The sequence below is a fragment of the Cygnus atratus genome, chromosome 2, assembly GCF_013377495.2.
Source record: "Cygnus atratus isolate AKBS03 ecotype Queensland, Australia chromosome 2, CAtr_DNAZoo_HiC_assembly, whole genome shotgun sequence".
In the NCBI taxonomy this organism is placed as follows: Eukaryota; Metazoa; Chordata; class Aves; order Anseriformes; family Anatidae; genus Cygnus; species Cygnus atratus.
The window spans coordinates 104179205-104189915 of record NC_066363.1 but is presented as its reverse complement, the minus strand read 5'-3'; positions in this window follow the sequence as shown (position 1 = coordinate 104189915).

Genomic DNA, 10711 nt, shown 5'->3' with positions numbered 1-10711 from the left:
GGATTCAGGAAAAGACTTAGAGTTTTAGAAAAAGTGTCTGGCAAACAGAACTCTAGAGATCAGCTTGTCCATAAAGCTGTCCCCAAAGTATTAATTTCTATGACAGATATTTGTCTAAAGTGAACTTAAATACTCCATAATATCCCAGGCTTCACTGTCCTGTTTATTAGACTTTTTTTTTTTCTCACCCACATCTTCCTTCCTGAAAATTAAGTCCATTACTTCTTATTCTATTCAGCACCGACATGGAAGAAAGATTAATGCCCCCTCTTCTCAAATACCTGTGTCTGAAAACCATTAACATGCTCTCCCTTAAATATTCCCTCTTTTAGGCCAAACAATCCTGAAATTTAGGCCAAACAATCCAGATTATAGATTTTTTTTTCTTTTTAAAAAAATATTATTAATAATAATATTCTAGATTATTTTGATCTTCTGGACTCTCTAGAAGGTTTGTACCTTTGTCAAGGTGAAGTGCCTTAAACTGGACTAAATAACCTAGCTGAGGACTTGCCAAAACATGATTTAGATAACTTGCAGCCTAAATATCTTTCTGGTATTATTATTTTTTCTTTCTTTTTTTTTTTTTCTTTTTTTGAAAAAGCAGGACAGACATTGTTGAGTCATGTTCTGTGAGTTTTCTATACTTATTGGTAGACTGGAAAGTGTGACTCAAAGACGAAATGATATCATCACATCAGAAACCCACATGAAATCTGAAAAATGGAACTAATCAGTTTTGTTGTTCCATCTCTTAACATATATCCACATATCCCTATTGTGGATATATATCCATATATTCACTATACCCCTAAACAGATTCATATCTTAGTAGCATACCTGTTGAAATGATTATTTTCAATAAAAATGAATAGAGTGAAAGGAATTCAACAGCCATACTGAGACAAAGTGATAGAGTTTGACTGGTTGGAACATGCTTCTTTCCTGTAGGATTTGAAATAATTCTCAGTACTATTGTACCCTTTGGGGAAAAAAATGGACCCCTGCATTTTAAGTGAAAAGAATAAATTAAAGATAGCTATCAGTCCAATTTTAAGCTAAATATCCCAATGGGGTAAAAATGTGATGAAGAAAATTAAACTCTATAGGGAAATTACAGCAGAATATTAATAAAGGGAAGGGGAGAATTAATAATGAAGAAAAGTATTTTAAGTGAGATATTTATTCTGTGGTATTCACTTATGTTTTCCCTATTGATCACATCTTTTAGCTCTACCATGTCATGCATTAGGTAAAAACAGGGCTTGGGACATACTATTACTACTTGCAACATCTGGTCCCTAACACGTTCTTCTTTGATCAACAGTATGTCATGTGTTATAGTGAAGCAGATTGTATAGTTCATCCTTACTGAACCTTCACCCTCAGGACATCATGTGAAATGCAAACTCCATCTGCCTCAGTGAAACCAAAAATAATCTGAAATGTAGAAATTTACTATGGTCATGACACAAATTAGTATTAAAACAAGACTTAGAAATAAACTCTTACTGCTTTAGAAAAGGCAGATCAAGCTACTTTTTTTTTTAATTTTTTTATTTTTTTAGGTGGTGGTCTGATGCTTCTGTTCCATTTTGCCTCACTTTTTCCCCTATTTTTTTGTAAATTCAGTTTTCAGTGAAGTGCACCTCCCAGGGAGGTGGTGGAGTCACCATCCCTGGAGGTCTTTAAAAGACGTTTAGATGTAGAGCTTAGCGATATGGTTTAGTGGAGTACTTAGTGTTAGGTTGGAGGTTGGACTCGATGATCTTGAGGTCTCTTCCAACCTAGAAATCTGTGTCTGTGTCTGTGTCTGTGTGTCTGTGCATGAGTCATAGCACAACCTGGAGCCAAGCATAACATGCAGCAGGTACTGTGCAATCTTGTTCTGTGATCAGCAAACTTTGTTGAGAAAGATGGCACCTCAATCCACAGGTTCCAAAATGGGAAGGCCAATTTCCTCTCTCCTTTCTCTGCTCAGAATTAATTCAGAGATTTTTATTTCAGAGCTACAGAGGAAATCAAGAGAGATGTGCAGCCTAAGAGAAAGGTGTAAGTGGAAATCCCGATGCCTCTTTATGTCTTGTGTCAGGCAGAGGTGTGTGTGTTCCTCCACAAGTCCTATGGAGCATCTTTCATTCAGGCACAAGCTGGAGAGAAAAAAGCCCGGGGCTTCTCCCTTCCCTGCTGTCCCATTGCTGACACCACTCACATGTCTAGTGGGGCACAGCAGTTCCTCCTGCTCCTCTCAGTCTGGTGTGTTGGGTCAGCGTGCCAGGGAGGAATAACACCGAGAAAGAGAAACAGATGGAAGCTAATGCTTCACTTCCCTGCAAAATGTCCAGCTAAACTGATCTGGCTTATTTTGTGTATTGGTATGTTAAAAACACTGGCTTGTAAAGCACTGGGAAACACAGAAACAAATTACCATGGCACTGAAAGTTTATCAGTGGACCTGCATCATTTACCAGTTTGAATGCAGTCAACCCGTGTCTATTCTTGGTAATTTCACTTAAATTAGTGTATAATGAAATGGGATAAGATCATGCACATCAATAATATGGGGAAGCCAGCTGACATGATAACATGATTACATGTCTGGGCACATATTTATGTTATTCAGCACAGTAAAATGCAGTGCTAAACTGTTTGGCACTGAGCTTGTAGTCTATTGTATACTGAACTGGTGCTTACTAAAGCCCATTGAATTCTTCCTGTTAGATGCATGAGTTGTCAGAAAGTTATCTGCTTTTCCCACACTGTCATGAGCTGAAACCTGTTGGATTTCCAGTTCTTTTCATGACTCTCCTTAATACACATGCTTATGTGAAATCAACCATTTCCACCATGTATGTGAGGTCTAATTTGCCCTCAGATGTTAGCACACTTTCTCAGGCAAGTCTGTGGGAACTGCTGGTAGGGGGAAGGAAGCACAGACTTACAAGATATGTAATGCTGCCTAAACTCAGGTGGACAAAAACTTCTGCCAACTGTGAGGGTTCCTCTGGAATTTTGGCTCCTGTGAAGGCCCCGAGCTAAAACTGTACTTTTCTAGAAGGAGTAGATTCTATTCACCTAAATATGACTCAGTTATGAATTATTTCAGTAACTGAAAAGAAAGTGATTAAAAAACTTCAAGGGAGAGCTTATGAATTTAAATGCTTTGCAAAACAGTCCCATTAGAGAAAAGAAAGGTGATAAAAGATGATACAAGGTCCATTTCAGAGCATTTTAATACAAGACTAATGCAACCTTTTTCACTTGAGACTTTACTAATCAATAGCTACATGAGCAGTAAATGCTGACTATGTTTCATGAAAAGCTTATAAATATTTACACTTCTGAAGCCCAAACATAATTTCACCTTGTATTCTATATGGTCTACTTTAAATATGTTAAAGGAAATAATACAGTACTTGCATACTTCAAAAAGCTTAAATTAAGGTAGACAAAATGATAAAAAAAATGACTATTTAAGATTTCAGAAACTTCCTTAGACCTCTAAGTGGGATTAAATTGTTTCTTTAGCACAGTTCTGGGTTCCATGGTGTTGCATACATTTCCACAGAGCTGTGTAAGGAAGAAAAAGGCAATATTTTGTTCTGAACTCAAGCAGCTACAGTGCCAAGAAAGTTAATCCACAATTTTGCTATATACTGTTCACTTTAAATATGTTGAAAAATTTCTTGCTTGCTTCTGATGTTTGAACTAGTGCTAACAGTAATAGCTGAAAAGCAATCATTTGAATGATCAAATTCTGAATTAAAAAAATATCATGTCAGACTTAAGTGATAGCTTATGCCCATTAAACTGACATGGAGCTGCTAATAATTCTAATCAATTTCTCATTACTATATTTATCAACGGAACAGTAATGAGAACACTTTTGTCCTCTACTCAGGTATAGTAAATTAAGTTAAACAACAGATGTTGAACAGATGTTCTCATTATTTTAGTGACTTGATTTCTGGTTAGTCCCCAAGTTGTTTTACATTACTAAGTGTTGCATCACTCTTTCTGTGACAGATGAAGTATCTGAAAGCATCAACACTCAAAATCTCATTAACAGACCAGTTTTATAAAATTTCAATATGGTAAATTGACACATCTCTTTTTTTTAAAAAGGCAATTAATATGCCAATTAATATGACAACGTACAATTATCTCTTTTTAATAATAACAAAAAATATCTGAAAAAGAAATTCAGCAATGCAAGCTTTAATTGTGGTAATACTGTTGAAAGTAACAATGAGTTGCAATTACAAAATCATAGATTGAATCAGCAATTCTTTTAATCTGGGACTGTCCCAGACCTTGTACAGTCCTGAACATTTCCAGGGATAAAAGACTGTAAAGGTAAATCTCCTCTCAATATCTGCAATTCCAAAGTAAGCCATAGCTTTCAGAGACAGCTGCTCTTAACTGCCCAGAGCTAAACAAAGCCAGAACATAAATGAAATTGTTACAGTTCCCTGAGAGTTTTCTCAGTTGCCTTTACCTCTTTCAGCCTCAGATCATCTGTGCCAATAATCTTCCATTTCTCCCTCTGGCCTGTGGCTGCTTTACGAGCGTTAAAAGCAAATGGAGGGTTTGCAACCACTATTTCAAGCTGGGGTTAAGTGCTCCCCTTGGTTTCTCTTTCTAGTTTCCTTGCTGAATTATTACCACATTTTCTATTCAGAATGTAAATACTTAGATTATATGAACCGGAAAAGATAGAACAAAAAATAAACCATATTTATGTTACAAATATCATACAAAAAGATCTCTGAAATTAAGCTGAATTTAGCCCCAAATACAAGTGTACACTTAGGAATGAACTTTTGTTTCCCTCTAATATTAAAGGAAACGTAGCTCCAAAGAAACCAAGAAATATGCATGATCTACACCACCATCTGAGCTATTTTGAACAAACAGCTAAGAGAATGGACTAACACATGACAGGATCAGGTGAATGAATGGTCCTACTTGCTGCAACAGTGCTAAAGTAGTTACTCATTTATGTGAAATTCAGGAAAGCACAGTGGATGTAACCATGGTTGCAGAATGTTAAAACCCAACACTGCTGTATCTTGCAGGAGACAGGTACTTTTTCTGACACCAAACTGCTGTGTCACAGACAGACAATTGAAGCATGACTTAAGAGAGCAAGTTCATTAACCTTTTTAGAGAAAAACAAAACAACTGACTTCAACGGATGTTAACATCCAGTAGACTATCAAAAAGATTGAGGACACAAACCAGAGAAAGATTTATTCCACCTGACACGTGGATTAAATACGTTATTTGGCAGCAGCCGTATCCAGACAAAGAGTTGAAGTAATGTCAGAAATTCTGGCAAATATCACTGCATGGAAAATTGTCATTTTAGCACCTGGCATTCCCTAGTCTCAGCTAAGGAAATGTACATTACCAGGCCGTCCATCAATGGCACAGCAAAAACAATTCAAGCAGAAAACATTCAGACTTTCTTTTTTGACAAAAGAACACCCCATGATAAGTTAAAACAAAAGCAGATGTTGTTTTTAAGTGGATGTACCAATTTTCTTGATGTTTTCATGCTGTCACATGCTGTCACTCTGGTTTAATTTCACCACACTTACCAAGAATATTAGCAGAGGAAACAAAACAAGAAATGAAACAACAGGGATAAGAAGTAAAAGAGAAGGACGTGATGCTTTGAAAGCTCAACAACCAGAAAGTGTATGGTAAAGACTGTTCACAGAGTTTTCAATAAAGTGGCTTTCTCTAAGAAAGTATGTGTCAGTGAACAATTTGCTATGCCTTAGGTACCATTTTGGGAGAGGGAATTCCAGTGTGATTACCGCTCTCCTGCTCAGCCAAAGGCTAAAATGATTGATGTTTTTTGTCCAGTTTTCTTTTTGTATTGGTTATAATTATTGTGCTTACCCTTTGACTGAGGGCATGAAAAGGCTAAAGCTGTTCTACTAAATCAGACAGGAACAGGTGAATTAAGACCAAGGAAACCAGAAATTTTTCCCTCCTCACTCATGGGCACATCTATCTACATTAGCCAAGTGGGTGTGTAAAAAAGGAAGAGAGCAGAAGAACTTATCCTCCCATGTGTACTTCCTGCATATATATTTTTCAGTATCTCTATTTCAAAACCAGGATCCAGACTTAACTGCAAGCTAGCGAGACTTCCAGAATAAAAACCAGCCTGGAGCAGCAGGCTGAGGATGGAAAATGCCTCCCTTCTGAGAAATGAATGTCCCAAAGAATGGGGGAGACCAGCCCACAGGATTCTGCCTGTTCATGGAGCCTGTATCTCTGTTGCTGTCTCATCTGTCTCTTGGCTGCCTGGAGAGTTGGCATAACAACTCCACAGAGGCTGCAGCATCCTGCTGGGTTGTTTTTAAGTATGCCACAAACTGTTGCGGAGCAAGCAGAAAGACTGTGCTGGCTTGAAGATCACATAAACTAATTTTAGAACCATCTTGGAAGGGAAGGAAGACGTTTACAACAACAAGGTCATGTTGTTATACTACTTCAGTGTTGATGCATTATAAACATATCTCACTATTATTTTTAAATAAAATAAAACCTTATTTGGCAGTGACTGGGGACATGTTAGAAAAGAAGACTGCAAGAGAGTTTTTAGTGAAACCTGGAAATTCTGGATTGGGAGAGCTGGCTTTCTATTGTAGGGAAGAAACAAATACAAAACACAAAAACTGTGTCACGTCAGTAGTAAATAAATGTGTACTGGGTTCCCTTTGGTTCTTCGCTTTCCTCTTGCTACAAGCTTTGATTCTAAGCAGTCAGTCAAGGAAAAAAAAAACAAAACACAAAAAACCACCACCACCACCACCTATGACACCCTAGATACATCTAGATATTTATTTCCTTTCCTTTCCCATCATCCTTTCACAGGGCAAATGAATGGTTACATGGCCCTATGAGTTTAAATTAAAAGGCTTTATCACCGTATAAAGAGTGGTGGAGATATAAGAGCTTCCCCTTCAAAATATGTAATGTCTCTAAGGTACCTATATTTCATTGATTGACTGCTCAAAGATAATTAATCCACTTGTGTATCTTGCATGCCTGTTTATTTTTCCAAAATTTATTTATGAAAATATTCAGAATGAATTTTAGAACAGAGCAAAACACAAAATACCTTTTTTGTTGTTGTCGCTGTTGTTGTTGACTACTTCATTATTTATATTTACATTTACTTGAAATATTTTATTTAATTTTAAGAAAAAAAAAAGTTTGGTACTTTATTGGCAGGAATTTTAGTTCTACAGAACATCAGTTCAGAAGAATAGCATTTCTGCACATTTCACAAACCTAATCTCAAATATATAAGATTTATTGTTAATCTCGTAATGACTTGTGACAGCGCATGTCAAATGTGAACCATATGTCAGATGTTCTAAATTCTTAGACTGCCCAGAAAATTGTGAAAGGATGATTGCTCAAGTATTTCTTCAGAAACAAAAAGAAAATAAAGCTTAATTGCTTAGAGCTTGCACTGAAGCCTACACAGCCTGAACATCATTGTTCTGTATTCTCATCTCCTGTGGTCTGGACAAGGAAAGAGTTTACTGTCCGTGGTTGTCATGACATAAATTTGGCTCTGTGCAAACTGAATATTTTCACAGGCTACTGTGCTGAGAGTGTGAGCAGAAAGGTTGTGAAGGTAATAAAATACTGAATCTCCATTCATGTTACACCTTGGTACTGACTGCTTTATGATCATATATTGTACAACATAATTAACTGCTCTTACACCTCTTTTAGTGTTTTATTCTCTATTGCTTCATTTATTCTTTGAAAATATTTTTAAATAAAATTTTATCATTTTATAATCAAATGATTCATTCTCATGTATCTAGCTTGACGAACCTGATCTTCTGCTTGACGAACCTGATCTCCTTCTATGACAAAGTGACGCGCTTGGTGGATGAGGGAAGGGCTGTGGATGTGGTTTACCTTGACCTCAGTAAGGCTTTTGACACCGTTCCCCACAACATTCTCCTCAAGAAACTGGCTGCTCGGGGCTTGGACTGGCGTACGCCTCGCTGGGTTAGAAACTGGCTGGATAGCCGGGCCCAGAGAGTTGTGGTGAATGGAGTCAAATCTGGTTGGAGGCTGGTCACAAGTGGTGTCCCCCAGGGCTCGGTACTGGGGCCGGTCTTCTTTAATATCTTTATCGATGATCTGGATGAGGGCGTCCAGTGCACCCTCAGTAAGTTTGCAGATGACACCAAGCTAAGTGCGTGTGTCGATCTGCTCGAGGGAAGGAAGGCTCTGCAGGAGGATCTGGATAGGCTGGAGCGATGGGCTGAGGTCAACTGTATGAAGTTCAACAAGGCCAAGTGCCGGGTCCTGCACCTGGGGCGCAACAACCCCAAGCAGAGCTACAGGCTGGGAGATGAGTGGCTGGAAAGCTGCCTGGCAGAGAAGGACCTGGGAGTATTGGTTGATAGTCGGCTGAATATGAGCCAGCAGTGTGCTCAGGTGGCCAAGAAGGCCAACAGCATCCTGGCCTGTATAAGAAGCAGTGTGGCCAGCAGGTCTAGGGAAGTGATTGTGCCCCTGTACTCGGCTCTGGTGAGGCCGCACCTTGAGTACTGTGTTCAGTTTTGGGCCCCTCGCTACAGGAAGGACATGGACGTGCTCGAGCGAGTCCAGAGAAGGGCGACCAAGCTGGTGAGGGGTCTGGAGAACAAGTCTTACGAGGAGCGGCTGAGGGAGCTGGGCTTGTTCAGCCTGGAGAAGAGGAGGCTCAGGGGCGACCTTATCGCTCTCTACAGCTACCTTAAAGGAGGCTGTAGTGAGGTGGGGGTTGGTCTGTTCTCCCACGTGCCTGGTGACAGGACGAGGGGGAATGGGCGAAAGTTGCGACAGGGGAGTTTTAGGTTGGATGTTAGGAAGTACTTCTTTACCGAAAGGGTTATTAAGCATTGGAACGGGCTGCCCAGGGAGGTGGTGGAGTCACCATCCCTGGAGGTCTTTAAAAGACGTTTAGATGTAGAGCTTAGCGATATGGTTTAGTGGAGTACTTAGTGTTAGGTCGGAGGTTGGACTCGATGATCTTGAGGTCTCTTCCAACCTAGAAATCTGTGTCCGTGTCTGTGTGTCTGTGAAAAAAGTCTTGCAAATACTTTTTAAATTAACAGTACTTAGTTGATGGTTGCATGACGCTTTGCTGAAAACATAAATGGGGTGATTATTCCTATTACCAATGGACTAATACTGAGATTCTTTCTTGAAAGCACTGAGAAATCTGACTCCAGATTTTTTCCCAATGATTAGGAATATAAAGCAGAAGTTAACTGATCAAAGAGATGATTTTTTTTTTTAACTTGGCCCAACCAGCTCCCAGCATACACACAACTAAGGACTGAAGAGTAGATATAGGACAACTTACATTGAGCATGGATGCTTTTAAACAGAGATAAGTACATCAACATCTGAATTCAGCTGTGTTTGGTGCAGAACATCAGATGAAAAATCTGGTCTCTTCAGTATGTTTGGTTGTTAAAATTTATGCTTGTTAATTCATGTCTGATGAGAAATTGGGACTTTCAGAATATTGGCAGGCCAACAGGGATGTTCTCTTTGAGTTACGCCTCTTAGGATTTGCAGTCTGAAACCCACTTTTAATCCTCATATTTATTTATTTTTTAATACTGGATATCATAAGTGCCGCAAGTTTTCTTTTAAGACGTAATTAGTGCAGTGAAAGGCCCTTAATAAACTATCTTATTAATTGTTTACATTTCTCAAAGAGGATGTAGAAAATTGAGACAAGTCATCTTCTCTGACTGATGACATTCAAACCCATAACTCCTCGGGAAGGATGGAGATTCCAATCTGGTAGCTGTTTAGTGTGTGGATAAGACCAGCTTCTCCTGTTTTACTTTACTGCGTTCAGCTCTGGGGACCTCAGCACAAAAAAGAGATGGACCCATTAGAATGAGTCCAGAGGAGGGACATGAAGATGATCAGAGGGCTGGAGCACCTCTCCTATCAAGTCTCCTATGAAGAGCGGAGGGAGTTGGGGTTGTTCAGCCTGGAGAAGAGAAGGTTCAGGGGAGACCTTATAGTGGCCTTCCAGTAGCTAGCTAAAGGGGGCCTACAGGAAAGCTGGGGAGGGACTCTTTCTCAGAGAGTGTAGTGATAGGAGAAAGTGTAATGGTTTAAACGAAAAAAAAAGGTAGATTTAGATTAGATATTAGGAAGAAATTCTTTACTGTGAGGGTGGTGAGGCACTGGAACAGGTTGCCCCAAGAAGTGGTGGCTGGAAGTGTTCAAGACCAGGCTGGATGGGAGCCTCGGGCAACCTGGTCTAGTGTGTGGCATCCCTGCTCATGGTAGGAGGGTTGGAACTAGGTGGTCTTAAAGGTCCTGTCCAACCCAAGCCATTCTATGATTCTATTATTCTATGACTTGTGCATTTGCACACTAATAATACAGAGTCTTCTGGGTGAGGAAGGTGAGCAAATGATGGAAAAACATCAATAAATCTAAACCTGTTTAACTAGTTTTCAGCAATTCACAAGGGAGAGAAGAGACCTGGTTTAAGAGAAAAACCAGAAAACTTAACCTACCTATCCTGTACTATGGCACTAACTTATGAGGAAAAATTGCAGTGCCACCTGTGCCTTTTTTGTTTTGTATGTGATGTCTAGTCTGATAAGCCTGTGGTAACATTTTCAGAATAGGCTCATCACATCAA